The sequence below is a fragment of the Uloborus diversus genome, chromosome 1 (assembly GCF_026930045.1).
Source record: "Uloborus diversus isolate 005 chromosome 1, Udiv.v.3.1, whole genome shotgun sequence".
In the NCBI taxonomy this organism is placed as follows: Eukaryota; Metazoa; Arthropoda; class Arachnida; order Araneae; family Uloboridae; genus Uloborus; species Uloborus diversus.
The window spans coordinates 226,606,967-226,625,843 of NC_072731.1; the positions used below are offsets into that span (position 1 = coordinate 226,606,967).

The following is an 18,877-nucleotide window of genomic DNA, read 5'->3' on the forward strand; positions in this document are numbered from 1 at the left end:
ATAATCAACATATTCTTATTTAAAAAATGCATGATATCATGTTTCTTGTAACCTGCTCCTTCTCCCTTGTCACAAACTGTCTCAATTTCACGAAACCTCCTCACGCTCCTCAAAGAGTGACATCATTTGTGAAGAGTCCCTAACTACAATTTAGTTTTTCCATACTGATTCGAGGAAAACTCAACATAATAATGTTTTATCACGATTTCTGAGGAACGCAGAATTTAAATATTATTAAACTATCATTTCTAAATTTGATTTAATTATGTCAAATTTGTAGTTACCTAGTTCTTGTACTCAGCTCTCGAAAAAATAACCGGGGCATCTTTCAGCGCTTCCTGCTGCAGTTCGAAACCTTTCAAGATTTCAACCCTTGGGAGGAAAGGGGAAACCCCGACCACAAACTAAAGTAATTTTAACAACTGAAACTTATACGACATTTTTAGTCCAAATATCATCACCATGAACCGTGTGCATGTATATCTACTAGTAGACAAATCTATGCACATTTCAATCTCCTTTTTCGCGGATTGCAAATGTATCTGTCTACTAGTAGAGATACCAGCAAGTGGAGCCGGGTCATGAATTTTGCGAACAATGCGATCAAAGAAGGCAAACTGAATGGGACACCAAATGAAGTAAGAAAACCAGAGCCAAGTCGAGTCAAACAAAAGCACACCCGTACCATCCTTTTCTCGAAGCAAAGCTCGAAACCTTCACTATATTAATAAATATAGTGACTTGACAATCGCACAGCAACATTCTAACTTTGCAATAACTGGTAACGCTTGACCACGGACAGATGGCGCGTGAACTCGCAGCGAAAATGGACCACTTCATTTTGTAATAGGTAGAATCAACGAGAACGGGAGACTTAACTGCTTGCGCGTTCTCACTGATTCTACCTTTTGCACGATGAAGTGGTCCGTTTTCGCTTCCAGTTCACACGCCATTGCTCACACGACCATCTCTTCGTGGTCAAGGTTTACTTACAAGCCGTTTCGCTGGCGCTGGCGACTAAGTCGCCAAATGAGATACAACCGACGCCAAACGGAATATCCGTCCTAGTAACCTTTTCATTTGAATCTTTGTTAATTAATATTTTTTATGCGCAACCTGATTGTTGTCTGCTTGACAAGATTTGAAATGTAAAAGTACAGAATAGTCTACTATTTAAAGTACTAATGTAATATCTTCGCCTCAGAGCAACAGTAAGATATCTAATCCCACAAATAACACTAAAATATCTTACTGTTGCTTTGACGCGACGATATATAGTGCTAGCAGGCCTAATTTACACAATATTTAAGCAAGCGCAAATCAAGTGTTCTCATCGCTGTGATTAGGTATATGATATTATGTTGACATGCGATTGCCAAATGTCTATTTTTATTACACAAAAATGTAAATATAGTCACTATTTTTATTATACAAAAATATAAATATAATCACTATATTTATATTTTTGAACCCGCAATCCATATATTCAGTCTGGATTTTCGAGATGCAGAAAATCAGTAGCGTCTATGCCACTTGATTATGCGGCAGATTAAAGGTCACTTGAGTGGCTATTTGGTTCCAGCACTCAAGACTAAATTAAACTCCTAATGAAATTAACTATCGTGAGAGTAGAAATGTTGATATTTTACCTTTCGTCTGATTCCTCAAATTAAACTAACGCAATTTCATTAACAAAATTTACGCTCCATGATTATCATGAAAAAGAATGAGCTACGCAAAAAATTGCTGAATGCGAACTTTTTCTTTTTTTGAGCAATCACGATTGCTTATTGTTTTCACTTGACAGTAGTTGATGTCCTCTGATTTTATTTTTCTATGTTTATAATGCAAGCTCCTCTGGTGCACGGGTCTCCACGAGCATGTCCCACCTCCTCGGAGGTGGCGTCCATGCATCACTACCTACAAGAAGGCCTCTTCAGTCGTTACCTAAATGAGCAATGACGTACGAGAAACCGGCTGACTCAAAAATCCTTATTTAGCTGTTTAGCGCTCTCAGCACTAGCCAACGCGAGCGCCAATTTCAAATTAAGCTTCGAATTCTAAGCCATTTTTTTTTCACTAATGCTACTGACAGTAGAGTTCACTCTGGATTTAGTGGAACTCCTTTTTATAGTTAAATTAATTATGCAAACATAAAATATTTTTGTACTATTACACTGTAATCTATCTTCTATACATATAATAAAATAAGATGTTTGTGTGTATGTGTGTGTGTGTGTGTGTGTGTGTGTGTGTGGCGCGCATCCCGGGAAAACGGTAAGGCCTAGAAAGATGAAATTTGGTATACAGGTGTAGTTTTTGCTGAAGTTGTGCACCTCGGGCTTCGATTTTTGATATTTTAATTAGAAAAAAAGTTATTTAATGTTTTATGTGTTTTTTTGCACTTTTTAGTACTTTTTACCTCACAGTCCACAAACCAATTGCACCACACAAATATTTTTTGCACTATAGTGTAGGAAATTTAGTTTTAAATATGATGAATGAAAAAAATTTGAAGATAGAGCAATCTTTGTATTTTTTATGAATTTTTGAAAAAACCTTTTATTTACATTTTTTCCCGGGTTTTACTTTTTTCTAATATCATCCTGCGAGAAGTATCAAAGCCCCATTTCTAAAATTTAAGTTGGTAATAGTAAAAACATTTCGCCCTCTTCAGAAGAAAAAAGTTCTTAAAAATACGCAATAGTTTTTTTTTTAACAATTTTTTTAATGCTGAACACATTATGTCTCTCCACGCATCGGTCGAAAAAAAGCGTTCTTCTATCTTTTATGCCTCTGACGTCACAATTTGGATTTCGATTCGATATGAGGCATCAAATCTTAATCGCTAAATTGTAATTGGAGGAACGAATTTTCTTTGCATTATGTCAAGCTGTGCGTTTAAATTCTTGTGTTTTTTTATTAGCGATGTTCTGAAGTTGGCCATGCTGTGACTTCGTCATTGCTAAAGCTAAGATTTTGATCATAAATATCTTTGATTATCTTATACATATAAAATCTGAGTATCTATCTATCTATCTATCTATCTATGTCCAAGCTTCTTCTCCCGAACGACAGTGAACTGACCATCGAACCAGGTATCGATGGATTCGTAATCCTCCCGTCTTCATGTTTGGCTATTTAACATAATCCTCCGATAATAATTAGCGGAGATATCAATTAAAAATTATTAATTATGACTCTTAGATTTCAAAATCAAATCCATATTTTTCGAAGGCTTTCCTCCATTCAAATTATTATTCAGTGCTTCAACTCAACTTTCCGGATGAACGCTTTTATTAAAATTTACAGCGTGAAGAAAATCATTGAAAAGAAATATCTGTTGCAATTTTTTTTTCTCGAATATAAAGAAATAAAATTAGGCTTTTGTTTTAGGGCTTTTCCTGTAATCAGGGTGTTTAAGTTGTTTACTTTTCGATTATTTTGCCGTAATCTGCAGCAAAATTTTGCTGTTTTTTTTTTTTTTTTTTTGTTCAAGCCTGATTGTTAAATACGCGTCACATGACATAACTTTCATTTTCGAGGAGGACCGTGCACGTCGTAAAGTAAATGAGTGATTTACAAGTTATTTGAGTTCTTTGAGGGTTTGTACCTGGAAAACGGATTGATGTAATTCTTGTACGACCATGTGGATAGAATCCATCCAAATATTTATCTGAGTGGTATGTTGCATTAATAAACACCCGGGCAACGCCGGGTAGTAGACTATTTTATGTAAAAAGCGGATTGTTATTGTGCATAAATATTTCCGATATAGTCTATCAGATGTAATTCAGTTTTGAGTAAAGATTATAGTTGATAATGCATATATTTTCCCCTTTTGTGCTGACTGAAAATGTACTCATAACTTGTATCATTGATAACGATTATTAACGTTGATGAGGTGTTTTGGCAAAAATATGTTTTACTGGTGTTTTGCAAACCTTGCTTTACGCGCATTTATTTATTCCTTAACGCGTTAGAAACTAGTGTCAGTGTACTACAAAAGCATCAACTGGACTGCTCTTACATTTTTAGGTAGCCCGTGCAACGCCGGGCACGCAGCTAGTTAATATTAAAAACTGAATGCATTTTTTGTTTTATTAATTATTTGTATTTGGTTTCAGTTGATACATTGTTGTGTAATATAATTCAGCTCTTTTTTTTTTTTAGCGGTTTGGTACATTAATTTGTTCTATAATGTGAATAAAAGTTTTTTTTTTTTTTTGAACTTCAATAAAAACAATGATTTTTATACTTTGTCAAACTCCGGGTACCACAAAGACATCAATTTTTTGTGCATTTTAATAAATAAGTAAGCGCGCTTTTTTTGCATGATTTTCTTTTTGTTAGGGAATAAGATTGGAGGTTAGATCAAAATAAATAGAGATAGATGAGAAAATTTAGAGATGGATCGAATAGGTAGATAGATATACATTGAGTGTACAATTTTTTTTTTTTTTTTAATTTTGTTCTCGAATTAATACTTTTTTTCTTTAAAAAAAGATTGTTAATTACTATCAGAGGTAAATTTCCATGGATCTAGAGAAAGATAAATCTACAGGTCGATGTACAGTGAGAGATAGACCGACCCCGTTATTTAAAGAACAACAACGGGGGTTGGGGGGGGCGCCGCTGCGATTTGAAAACATTGTTAATTACTGTCAGAGGTAGATACGCATAGATCGTATAGATAGATAGATAGATAGATTGACAAATGCAGAGGTCGATATAGTAGATGGAGAGCAAGAAAGAGACATGCCCGTTATTTAAGGAACTTCAACGGGGTGTCAATGCCCCCCCCCTCCCACACACACACACAATGACTTTGAAAAAACAATGCTTTCAAGTAAAGTGGAAGTGTTTTTTGTTACTTTTCGACAAAATTTGCATGAAGTGCAAGCAGTTTGTGTCTCCCTTCCCCCTCCTTTAAAAATATTCCAAACGACGGAACTGGAGATAGATCTACAAAATATTTTATTTAAATTAATAATGATATAGATATAGATCGATTGATACCGCCACGAAACTTATTTAAGCAGCCGCCGAAGGCGGCAACACTGGCGTAAAAAGGCAGATGATAATATTGATATATAGAGAAAAACATTGATTAATACCGTCGCTAAATTGTCTACGCAGCCGCCTGGCGTAAAAAGGCGGACCAGCTGGTCGCCGTAGGCGACTAGTACATATAATAAAATAAGATGTTTGTGTGTGTGTGTGTGTGTGTGGCGCGCATCCCGGGAAAACGGTAAGGCCTAGAAAGATGAAATTTGGTATACAGGTGTAGTTTTTGCTGAAGTTGTGCACCTCTGGCTTCGATTTTTGATATTTTAATTAGAAAAAAAGTTATTTAATGTTTTATGCGAGTTTTAGCACTTTTTAGTACTTTTAACCTCACAGACCCCGAACCAATCGCGCCAGACAAATATTTTTGGTACTATAGTGTCGGAAATTTAATTTTAAATATGATGAAAAAAAAATTTTGAAGATAGAGCAATTTTTGTATTTTTTATGCATTTTTGAAAAAAACTTTAATTCGCATGTTTTCCTGGGTTTTATTTTTTTCTGATATCATCCTGCGAGAAGTATCAAAGCCTCATTTCTGAAATTTAAGTTGGTAATAGTAAAAACATTTCGCCCTCTTCAGAAGTAAAAAGTTCTTAAAAATACGCAATAGTTTTTTTTTTTTTTACAATTTTTTTAATGTTGAGCACATCATGTCCTTTCACGCATCAGTCGAAAAAACGTTCTTCAATCTTTTATGCCTGTGACGTCACTACTTGGGTTTCGATTCGATATTTACGATGGAATCTTAATCGCAAGCAATGTTAATCTTTTTTTTTACTCTATAGCTTACTTCTACATTTTCTGACGTGATGACCACGTGTTTTTTCGGCAGCGCTTGCTTTTTTTCTTTCCTTTTTTTTTTGTTTTATTTTGGGATTGCATTTATTTCTTTTTCTATCCCCCCCCCCTCAAGCTGGACCTTTCGCTGTATCTATATTACGTTACATTTCATAGTTGTGCGCATTAATTCAATAAAAACAGCGAGATTTTTTTAATCTTTGTCAAACGCTACTTTTTGCACACTGCGGGGAATTTGAGCTTTTTTTTTTTTTTTTTTTGCTCTACTTAAATAAAAAAAGCGGTTTTTTGAGTGTTCTTTGTTTTTATTAGGAAATGGGCGAGGAAGTCAAAATAAATAGAGATGGATAAGAAAATGAATAGCCTTTTTTCTACAATTTTACTATGTAGTAGCCAGAACATTTCGTCCTCTACAGATTTTTTTTTTTTTTTTTTTCAAAAATGTTCAAAAGTTTTTTTTTTACAATTTTTTAAAGGCAGAACGGAGATATGAGCTATCGCTTCACCGAAGATCCTGTCTGCTGATCGCTTCGAATATGACATAACGCACCCACGTGATCTAACTGAAATACGCAACTTGCTTTTTTCTTGTCTTCCTTTCGAAGGATTCATTCGCTTTTTTTTCTTTCCAGGTATTTCATTTGTTTCTCCCCCCCCCCCCCCCGGATGTTTTGCTAAACATTCGATTTCGGTTAATCAGACGGACCACATCGGATCGTTTTGGTCCCAGTCACTTTTTTTTTTTTTTTTTGAATTTCAATAAAAACAATGATTTTTATACTTTGGCAAACTCCGGGTATCACAGAGACACCAATTTAATGTGCTATTTTAATAAATAAGTAAGCGCGCTTTTTTTGCATGATTTTCTTTTTGTTAGGGAATAAGATTGGAGGTCAGATCAAAATAAATAGAGATAGATGAGAAAATTTAGAGATAGATCGAATAGGTAAATAGATATACTTGAGTGTGCAAAAAATGTTTTTCTTTTTTTTCGAATTAATACTTTTTTTCTTTCAAAAAAAGATTGTTAATTACTATCAGAGGTAAATTTGCATGGATCTAGAGAAAGATAAATCTACAGGTCGATGTACAGTGAGAAATAGAAAGACCCGTTATTTAAAGAACAACAACGTGGGGGGGGGGGGGCGCAGCTACGATTTGAAAACATAATGCTTTCACATAAAAATGGACGCGATTTTTGTTATTTTACGACTTCTTGGCGTAAAATGGTGTATGACAAGTAAGCCAAACGGCCGCCATAGGCGGCTGCTTATATATAAATCAAAAAAGATTGTTAATTACTGTCAGATACATATAGATAGATAGACAAATGCAGAGATCGATATAGTAGATGGACAGCAAGAAAGAGACATGCCCGTCATTTAAGGAACTTCAACGGGGTGTCAATGCCCCCCCCCCCCCCCCACACGCCATGACTCTGAAAAAAAAATGCTTTCAAGTAAAAGTGGTTTTTTTTTTCGACAAAATTTGCATGAAGAGCAAGCCGTTTGTGTCTCACCACCCCCTCCTTTAAAAATGTTCCGAACGACGGAACTGGAGATAGATCTAAAAAATATTTTATTTAAATTAATAATGATATAGATATAGATTGATTGATACCGCCACGAAACTTATTTAAGAGCCGCCGAAGGCGGCAACATTGGCGTAAAAAGGCAAATGATAATATTGATATATAGAGAAAAACATTGATTAATACTGTCGCTAAATTGTCTAAGCAGCCGCCAAAGGCGGCAACCCTGGCGTAAAAAGGCGGACCAGCTGGTCGCCGAAGACGGTTAGTGAAGAATAAAAAAGAAATGAAAATCTTAGAACTTCAATAATCGATAATGGATATAGTTTACAACATAAAAACAGGTAAGAAATTTTGTTTTCTTTTTCAAGCCATCTCAATGGCTCGTTCTATCTCGCAAATTGCATTTTTGCAATGAAAGAAATATTTACAGAACCTTAACATTTCAGATTTTTTTTTACATTTTGCATAAAAGAAATTCTGATCACTAAATTTTTTGTCAACATTTCAATAATTTTAATAGAATGCAGCTAATAGCTTCACGAAAATTTGTAAGAATAGAGCTAAAAATTTGTTTTAATTGATTGGGAGAGATGAAACTTATGTCGCCAAGGAACGTAAACAAAAAGAAAATATTTCAGTTACAACTGAGATTTTTTTCAATATTGCTTTCTGTTTCGCAAAATATTCATTTAATTACTTGATGTTGCAGATAGTGACGCATGATTTACATAATTCCCATGCATATTTTTTATATTTATGCAGAACGCATTTTATATTCAATTATACATTTTTTTAGAATACTTTATTGGGATAGCGATTGCGTTACTAAGTACGTGAATGTTTCTAAGATAGCGGATGGGAAAATTTAAAGTAGTCGTTCTTGTCTAAATATGAATCTATGATAATGTTAAAATTTAAATTTTTCATTTATGTTTACTTCGTTATGTACTGATAATTAAGACATTATTTTTCGAACCAAATAAAAGTCTTTAAAATTCTTGCGGATATGATACAATGTATTGAAAAAATTTTGGTTACTGTAATCTTGTTATTCCCTACGTTCTTTCTTATATGTTTGCTCAATTTAAAGAAAAAAAAGAGCGTTAACGTGGAAAATAAACTTTTGATTTCTTCTTTGATCAATGTTAATATGTTTGGTGAACTACTGTTCTCATAATAATAGCTTTAGTATGTTAAGAGACATAAATTAAAGCGATTTTCATCGGGAAATTTCCTCTGAGTCAGCCTTTTTCGGTCACGTGACGAAACCAGTGATTGGGCTTTCTATGTAGGAGGTGGTGGTCCATGTCCTCCGTGAGCATGTTCCTTCCCCTGGGCGGTGGCGTTTATGTGCCTCGGAATCAAATTATGCATAAGCGAACTTCTTGACTTTACACAATCCTTTTTACGCGAAAACAGTATCCAGTATCCAGCCCTTGGCATTCATTTGAATTTTGACATCTTGAATTCAAATTTCGGAATCGAATTATGTATAAACGACCTTCTCGACTTTACACAATCCTTTATAAGCAAAAACAGTATCCAGCAACCAGCCCCTGGCATTCATTTGAATTTTGACGTCTTGAATTCAATGGTTGCAATAAAGGTCATTAGTAGAAACGAGAAACCCAACGAGATGGATCCTATCACAATTCATGATTATTATTTTTTTAACAAGAAAAAAGTAACCTCAAAAGAAACGTTAATTTTTAAAAAAATCAAATTACTTTTCCTTACATGAGCAAAAAAATAATAAGGTAACTTTAATTTATAGCAAATATGATGCAAAAAAAGGGGGAAATATCATGTTATCGACATGATTTTGGAATATAGATGACACAAATCTATTTTTCTATTCATATTTTTCGATCACAACTCTATATTCCTGTGCTGATCCTTGCACTCCGATTTCTGTTCACACCATTTCAAATGCAAACGGTGGATTCTCCAATTCTTTCTGCTAACGTAAAGCCGGGCACTTCAAATTCAACTCAGAGTCAGTTTTCAAATTCAATTCAACTTTCTGCACGCTCCTACGAGCGGTGTTTGGAATATATTTTTTGGCTTATGAAATTCATCTCAGTATAAACAAAAAGTTCCGTCTAGAACTAAACGAGCCTACTTTCCTGTATACCCATATCTACTTTCTAATATCTGATCAATACGATTTCTCGTATTCTCAAAAATAGCTAAAATCGCAAATTGTTTCAAACATAATTTTTTAATATTTTAAGCTGATTTTTAGGAATAAAATATGCCTTACTCATATAAAAAAATTTGATGCGTAAAATAAATAAATAAATAAACAAACGAACAAATAAGATAGCAGTACCCTTTAATCAAAGCAGCTAATACAGTTTTTTCCTTTCAAAAAAATTCTTTAACCGCTTTCAAAAAGAAAAAAAAATTGAAATTAATAAGCTCATCTTTATATATTAATAGGCAAGCCGTTTTCTTTCGGTACCGATTTCTCCTCTGTTTTTGAACCGATTTCCTTCATTCTTTTTTTTGTTGGGTAACTATTACCGAGTTTTAGTGTCATCAATAAAAATTTTTGAAATCGAACGCTAATTAACGGAGATATTAATAAAAAACGCATTTTCGACCTAAATGGCTCTTTTTATGTGAACGGATGGTCAAATTTTTTCGAATTTGATATGGTTGGAAAGGTCTTTAAAAAATACTCCTAATGAAAAAATTGTCAGGGCGCCCAAGGTCCAATAACCTAAATCCACTGGAAAAAAAGTTATAAGCGTTTTTTAGTTAGCGAAACTCAAAAATTTTAATTTTATCTCTTTTCCATTGTTGAAATTCATTGTTGGAAGCGTGAAACATTAAGTTTTAATTCATTTTTAAACCGCTCTTTGTGCACGAAAAATGCATTTTAATGCTTCGAGCTTGGTATGGTTGGAAAGCTCGCGAAAAATGCTTTAAAACACGTTTTACCCGGTTTTACCGCGCGAAAATTGAAACCGCTATGTTGGCTAGAAACAGCGCTAAAAGCAATTAAAAGTTAGTGAAAATTCATTTTTATTTGCTTTTTCACGCGACATAGTTAGCGTGAAGAAATTTCTGAATAATATTGTGGTGTTCCCCATTCTCGCTTGAGCATAAAGAAATGAAATACTTGCATTTGTTTTTATTATTGAGACTTTTTGGGTAACTACGGGCATTTAAAATATTTTCATTTTGATTATGTTTTCTCAATTTTAATTCGCAACTCCAGAGCTCGAATACGCTACATTGCGGTGATTAACAATACTAAAGAAAAAGGTAAAACATTCCATTTTCCACGTGTTTTCTTTGGGGTAAATTACAGGCTTCAGACAGTTTACGATGCAATGTAATTTCAGAAGAATAGAAAAGAAAACTTCCCACAAACACGATGAATACTTTCTGCCATTCACTAAACGTCAAAGTAAGTTATAAGTTTACGGCATGTGTTTGTTTTACCTTTTTCATCCGCCATTAGACAGTGGCTGCAGCGTCCCCTATAGTTTATTGGAGTTGCGAATATTTAAATAAATTATTTTACGGAGTGAGGGACGACTTTCAGTTCCAGCTCCCAATAATACCTGCATTTTCTATCACCACAAACAGATCTCAAGGTGAAACTTTTGTTAAAATTTGCTTATTATTACGAAGTCCAGTGCTTTTGCATGGACAATTACATGTTGCCGTGAGTAGAGTTCGTTCATTTGACTTTTGGAAATTTTATATTTAACGGCAATATCATGCCTACTTTTACAAAAAATATTGTTTGTACAGACGTTTTACGTATTAAGGGAGTTTTGCGGAGCTGCAGTTCATTCATAACGACTTTCATTAATTGTGAAATTGGCGAACTTTATCCATTTTGGCACCAATGCCAGGACAAGAAATATTTTTCCTTTGCATTCGTAAAAAACGAGCACAGAAATGTCTATTTGCAAGGAACTGACTACGAATGAAGTCCCTCCTTAAGGTGGGGTTCATTAAATTGTAACCGTTCGTGACAAGGTGGAGGAAATAAATGACAAGAGGAACATACAATGGGGAAGAATGGGACATCAAGCTTTTTTTTTTTCTTTGATAAGAACGTTTATGAAAAACAGTGTGATATGTGGCAAAAGGAAGAGGGGTTATGGTGAAGTGTGAAACTTTGCGACAAAGGGGAGTGAGATCAAAAAGTTTGAAAAGTGCATTTGTCAGTTTTCCCCTAAATCGTAAACAAATCACAAACACGATTTTTAAAAAAATACACTATTATTGCGACGTTTAGTGTTTTTGAGTGACCAATTTTGTAATGTAGCAAGTAGGATTCGTTCATTTGACTGTTTGGAATTTAATAATTCTAACGGCATAGGTCAAGGCAACTTACTCAATAATATTAAACTTATTAAAAGAGGCATTGTTCATGCAGAAGTTTTACTTATAATCTGAGTTTTACAGGATCACTTCATTCGGGAAGATTTCGATAATTGTTAAATTGGCGGCCGGTCTTCATCTATTGGCGCCAAATTTTTGGCACCAATTGCAGCTCGAGAAATGTTTTTACTTTGCATACGAAAACAAAGGGTAGGGAAATGTATATTTGCATACGGTTGCCACAAAATGGGGGCTGTTCACGAATGAAGTCCCGCTTTAAGGTGGGGTTCACGAAATAGTAATAGTTTGTGAGAAGGGAGAGGAAAGACATGACAAGAGGAGCATACAATGGGGAGAACGTGACAACAAGCCTTTTTTTAATAGAACATTTATGAAAAACAGCGTGACATGTGACAAAGGGAAGAGGGGGGTATAATGAAGTGCAAAACATTGTGACAAAGGGGGGGGGGAGAAGGTCGAAAAGTTGAAAAGTGTGACATCAGTTATGCACCGCCGTTAACCATAAACAAATCACAAAGTCGACTTTTTTCAAAAATTGTACTATTATTACGACGCCCAGTGTTTTTGAATGGACAGTTATATGTTGACACGAGTAGAGTTCGTTCATTTGATACTTGGAAATTTATATTTCTAATGACGAAGAAGTAACTTAAATAATAATCATAGACGTTTTATAAGTAACATTGTTCACATCGAAGTTTTACGTATAAATTGAGTTCTAATGCTTCATTTCATACGGGAAGATTTCGAAAATTGGGTAATTGGTGATTTTTATTCATTGGCGTCAATTTTTTTGTTTCCAGTGCCAACGAGAAAAATGTTTTCCCTTTGCATACGTAAACAAAGAGTAGGGAAACATTTATTTGCATAGGGCTAGCACAAAGCAACATGATATCCAAAATAAAATTTTTCAAGCCAGCAATTTGTCGACCACACCAATTTCTCAATGGGGTTGTTTCCTTCAATCAAAAGTACTACTTTTAGTCACAGAAATAGATAGAATAAGAAAAAAAAAATATGTTGAGCCAGAAAAAACTTTTATTTTCTCAATAGTTGTTTTTTTTTAAACTGTTTTGAATGTCCGATTTTGGAAATAAGGCGTGGTTTTTATGACGTTATAAGTGATGTAATTTGGCCCGCGACTCCATTGCCGCGCTAAATATTTACAGTTTGCCCTCAACCGCTTTTTCAGGTTATGATAATTTGCGTTGTGCGCTAATGGCATCAATGAGTGGCATTTTATCGCTTTTGATACCAAAAAATTAATTTCAATCTGCGCACCGATTAAAATAGTTGTTGAAAAATCTTAATTTTTTTTTCAAATTATTTAAAAAATGGTTAAAACCTTTGTTTTAAACATCCTCTTTTAGTAAAAAATACTTTAAAAATTTCGGAAACGACCCCATTACCGAAATATCCCCTTTCATTCATTTATTTTGAGATTAACAGATAAAAAGCAAAATTGGAATAAATTATTAGTGTGGTATTGTGTGTCCGTATAAAAATTGTATGTCTTCAGATATGCAGTAAACATGAGAAGAGTAGAAATAAAAATGTTGGAAATAGTTAAATTCATACAAGTTTTCTCAAATATTCATTTATGAATATGGTGGAATTTTGACCACTAGGCGATTACTAGTTAAAATCATAGACTAATAATAAGAGTAGACCGAGCTTTCTCATTCTTGCTGATGAAGAAAATTGGTTCATAGATGTATCATGTGACTAGTGGAAGGGATTGGCGAAGACTTCGGCAGCATGGTTGCTACATGGCAGCATTATCTACAGTTTGGCACTCGACATGTATTTTACGACAATGTGTTTTCATTAAAAAAAACTTACAGGTGCAGAGATTGAACTGTTTTTCTTTTAGTTATGCATTATTTTGACATTAGTAATAGTTTTTGATCAGTTTTCGGTAACTTTTATTTCATTTGGAGCTGTCAGCGTTGGCGTGAACGAAATGGAGTAAACGTTTTGCGTTAATGCAAAAATGTACTAATTGGTATCTTAAATTGAAACTGTAGGTAAAAATCTTACCGTTTGCTGATTCTTCTTGGTCGCTTGCATCTTTTATTGCTTAGAGAGTTATTGAAATTGACTAAAGAAAATGCACAATGCTATCTAAACGAAAAACTCACTATATTAACAAAATATTTACAACTTAGAATAACAAATTTACAAATCGGACTCCATAAAAGATCATTCTTCCGTGTTCCATAAATTCTATTTATTTTATTTCGCGCTGGCGTTGATCGTCTGCTACGATTAACGCCCGCTGTTGCTAGGATATCCACCAGTCACATGGTTTGTTTATGAGCAGCAAAAGGGTTGCCATAGCTCGGTCTACTCTTATTATTAGTCTATGGTTAAAATAAATACATCATATCAACAAAAAAAAAATCGTTTGTTTTTCCCCTGTTGCCAAAAACTAATTTTTTAAATGAATTAATGTACTTTCCAAAATAAATAAGAACAATAAAATGTCAACTTAAAGAAATAATTTTCATTGTCAAAAAAAAAAAAAAAAAAATCGTCTGCACATCCACGGAAACTGAAAACATAATATTTTTTGTTGCGATTTTTTAAAAATGAGTGTTTTTCTAGTTTTCTGCAGCTTTTTCTCATAAAATTTACTAAAAATTGATTTTTTCAGAAAATGTAATGAAAAAATTCATTCGTAAAAAATGCTTTAATGAATGATTTAAAAATGTTCGTAGAAATATGCAATGATATTTTCGAATGATATGCCCTTTTAAAATAGTATGTTCAACATTGGCGCTTTCTGGGAGTCTAACTTCCGGGAGGCAAATCGCTCGACTCCAAACGAAAAAACTCAATTTTCATAATGTATGATTTTTCCAGCTTTTTACGTTTTGAATGTACTCTCATGTAGATGTTTGCAAAACCAAATAAGTTTCTATTTCGAAAGGGTAGAAGGTTTCGATAGAAAAGAAAATAGTAACAATAACAGTTGTGAACTTAGGAAATGGCTTCAAATTTACATCTGCTCTAGCAGCTGCTTTGTCACGTGATACTGTAAAAATAATGTAGTGGACTTGGGATACCTCATATTTTAAACGCATTTTATTAATTTGCTATATTTTTTCGAGTTATGCGAAATTTGTTGACGTGAACCATGGCTTACTGTGGGGCTTTCTACAAATGATGTCACGCTTCGAGGGGGAATGGGATCGTGAAAGTGACGGTCTGTGACAATTTATGAGTAATACGGGAGTAACAAGAAGTACGACATTACACATTTTTATAAGAATACAATTATGAGAAGTTGTATGACAAGTAAAGATGTAAAATTTCTGGAAATTTTGAAGTGATAAAAAGTAAAACCGGTTTTTTACCGGTTTTTTTCGGGAAAAATTGGAAAAAATGGAAAAATTGATTTTTAATGAATAAAAATAGAGTTTCTCAATAGATCTGTGTTTCTTGGAACTTATGAAAAGTTAAGCATATAAAAAATATATGCAATCCACGCATGTTTTTCTGCTTGACAGAAATACACATAAAGGAGGGTTTAATAAGAAAAAAACTTTTTGTCACATAACTGAGAGCTTTCTTGGTGGTAAAACACCAGAAATAAGTCAAGTCGTCGTTCAACCAATAATATTGGGTAAGGAGCATCTAATCATAACAATGACATTTTCTATTTTAGATTGCTTTTGAAACTTGAAAGAATAATTGTAATTTAATGAAAGTCTGTCTGGATCTCTGTCTGTCTGGATGTCTGGATCTCTATGACGCGCATAGCGCCTAGACCGTTCGGCCGATTTTCATGAAATTTGGCACAGAATTAGTTTGTGGAATGGGGGTGTGCACCTCGAAGCGATTTTTCGAATGTTCGATTTTGTTCTTTTTCTATTCCAATTTTAAGAACATTTTCCCGAGCAAAATTATCATAAAATGGACGAGTAAGTTACCAAGTTATCATAACGTGGAACCGTAACATGGGTAAGCCAATTGGCGAGAAATTCACCATACATTATTTGTAAATATACTGGCGAACCAAAAGACCTTTTAGTCTTCCACTACGGACAAAGCCGTGGGGGTGCCACTAGTTTTTAGTTAAAGTTACCACTAGTTAAAGTTACGTGGAAAAATGCTTGCCTGTTTTTCTTTCTTTCTATTTTTTTTTTTTTTTTTTAAACCACACCCTGTACATTTGGTTCGCACAGTCATCAGAAACATAATTCCTGATTAAAGTGATGCTTGTTTGTTTTGTGAAGAAGGAAAATTTATATAATTTCTCTACTAAGGATATTGGTTCATTTTTTTTCGCAAAAAGTATTCAATGTTTCTTGATCTATGCAAATTGTATTATCATACAACAACTTGCATTATCGGCCGTGGTAGCCCGATCGGTAGAGTGTCGGATTCGGGGCCGGAGGGTCCTGAGTTCGAACCTCGATATTCGAAGACCCACCGTCGTCATTAAAGGGCACTGGGCGACGTTAAATATGCTCGTGGTCTCAATGTCCTCCAAGTGAAACGATACCTCTGGGGCTGCTAGCACCAGGTAGCTATTAGCTCCGGGACTAGTTCTAAATTCTCATTAACTGTTCGATCCGGTGATGGTGCTGCCATCTATCGGTATATAAAAATAATGGAGGCAAGGCACTTAGTATGCAGTCCTCGACATAAATACAGTTGTAGTCAGTTGAGACTCAGGAATAGGAACTTGCATTATGAAAGTTAGACAGTATTTTAACGTAAAAGAAGGGGGTGGGGGGAGAAATCGCATCAGAATTTAAGAATGAGAAATTTCTAATCACGTTTTGCTGAAAATTACAATTAAAACTTCCTGAAAAGTTGAAAAAATTTATTTTTTTCACTTTTCCGGTATTGAAAAAACACCCCTTCGAAAAAAAAAAGTTTTTTTTTTCGTTTTTTTCAGAACTTTTCCGATTCCCCCCCCCCCGACTGTTTTCATCTCTAGTGACACGTGACTAATGGGGGGGGAGTAAACTGCGAAGTATGACTTTTTGACAAACGGGGAGGGGGCCGAAAATTGGAGAAAAAAAGACATCATTTATGGACAGCCCCTATTCATAAATGTTAAATAATATCGAAGAGTTTTCTTGCAGTAGCATAAGCTGTGTCGCATTTAGAAACATTATCAGATTCGGATTTATCAGATGGAACGCAGAATCCCCTGCTGAAAGGCAATATTATTTAGAAGATATTTTAGGAAATGATTTAGCCTTAGAGGGCGATTCTCGGAAAAATGTCCCGTGGGTAACGCAAAGTTTTTATTTTATTCAAGTAACTATTAAATGTGGGATTAACTGTTATTCTTTAATAGTATATTAAAGCATGTATGTATTATTCCCCAACAGCATTATTTTTTGAAGGCTTTGGTTTGCTGGAAAAAATAAAAACTTAGCGTTACGCATGGGACATTTTCTCAAGAATCGCCCTAGAGCCAATTACAACAATGTGGACAGGTAGATATTTTATCAACAAACTTTAAAATTTATCAATAAAATCGGAGTGAAGGCAAAAGCTGGGGTCATAGGTAATACAACTAAAAACAATAAAAGCCGAAAAAAAGTAAGGATCGTTAGGAAATGAAAAAAAAAAAAAGAGAAAAGAATGAAATCTGGCTCCAGTTCACAGAAAAAAGCTAATTTTCAATTTAATTCAATCAGAAAATATTCGCAACTCCAGAGCTTGAATACGCTACCTTGCGGTGATTTACAAAACTGCCGAAAAAACCAAAACATTGCGTTCCACGTGTTCATTTTGGGCAAAACAAACAGTTTTTAATGTGTATTTTTTTATTTGCGTAATTCATCATTTGAAATCGTCATTCGCAACAGCATAACATAAAAAATATCTGATATAAACTGTGAGTACACATTTTATTTATCTTGTTCTGAGTGAATTTGAATAAATATCAGTTTTTCAATTCGATGGAAAAAAAGCGGACTTAACAGTATTACTGGACATTAGGAGCATGCTGAAAAATTACTACTTTTCCTTAACTTAATTCCACATAAATTGTTTAAATAACCTTGTTACTATAGCATCCAACTGAAATGGACAGTATGCGAATAAATTTTCTTGAAAATATTTATCGCAGAACAGATTGAAAAATCCAGAAAGAACGTTAAGAATTTGAACAATAAAAAATAAAAGCTTGGAATTTTTATCGCTAAAATACCGCGCCAACTTTACTTGATTGCTCTGCAAAAGCTGTTATTATCGGAGGAAGAGTTTCGCCAAAAATCTGTTTATAGGGTTATGGTTTTAGTATTGTGTGAAAGAATAATGTATCTTGATAAGATTTCGCATATCAGTTAAATCATTTCCATGACGAATGAATAAAATGCATGATGATTTCTTTTGATATCCAATCATATAGTCATAAAAATAAATTATCTAGTTTTAAATATCACTCTTGACAGTCTGTCACGTATGTGCACTTTGTGACAAAAATGTCAACAAATGCCGGAAATGTCACGAAACTGGACATAATATGTACTAGTGTATAGAAAAAACAGTACAAAATGAAAATGCTGTTCGAAGCGAACCAAAAATTTATGAATACCGAATTCAACATCGTGAAAATGGCTGCTTCAGAACAACTTACTGTGTGTTCTGCATTAATTTTTCACTTTCGTAATACTTTTTGATTTCTAATCTCTTTCTACATGGGACAGAATAACCAAAAGACTTTGAAAAATCTTTTCAAATGAATAAAGCGAAAAAATCATACATAACAACAAAAATCACAACACTTTTAGCATTTTCTTCGTTACCACATGCGTTTGTTTTAGTTTTTAATTCCGCCATTAGACAGTGACTGCAATGCCCCCTATAGTTCGTTGGAGTTGCGAATAAAGGACTGACTTTTTACTGTATTTTAGAAAAAACGTTACTATTTAACATGATTACTCTGTTATGAAGCACAAAATCAATGATCAATAAAATACATGTACTTTAACAGTAGGGTACTTACAAAAAGAACATTACTGCATTATAATAGCACTGAACAGTAGATATCGTAATTTTAAATATAATTTTAAAATTTATGAAGTTTATGCAGTGTGGCAACACCATTATTTCTGGCTTCTATTTTCATGATGTTTG

At 33.9% G+C, this 18,877-nt stretch overlaps 1 protein-coding gene across 1 annotated transcript in view; it reads right to left on the reverse strand.

The window, feature by feature from the left end:
* The window catches only part of LOC129234191 (uncharacterized), a 42,611-nt gene that overhangs the window by 22,293 nt on the left and 1,441 nt on the right, over nt 1–18,877 (reverse strand). The window lies entirely within an intron of this gene.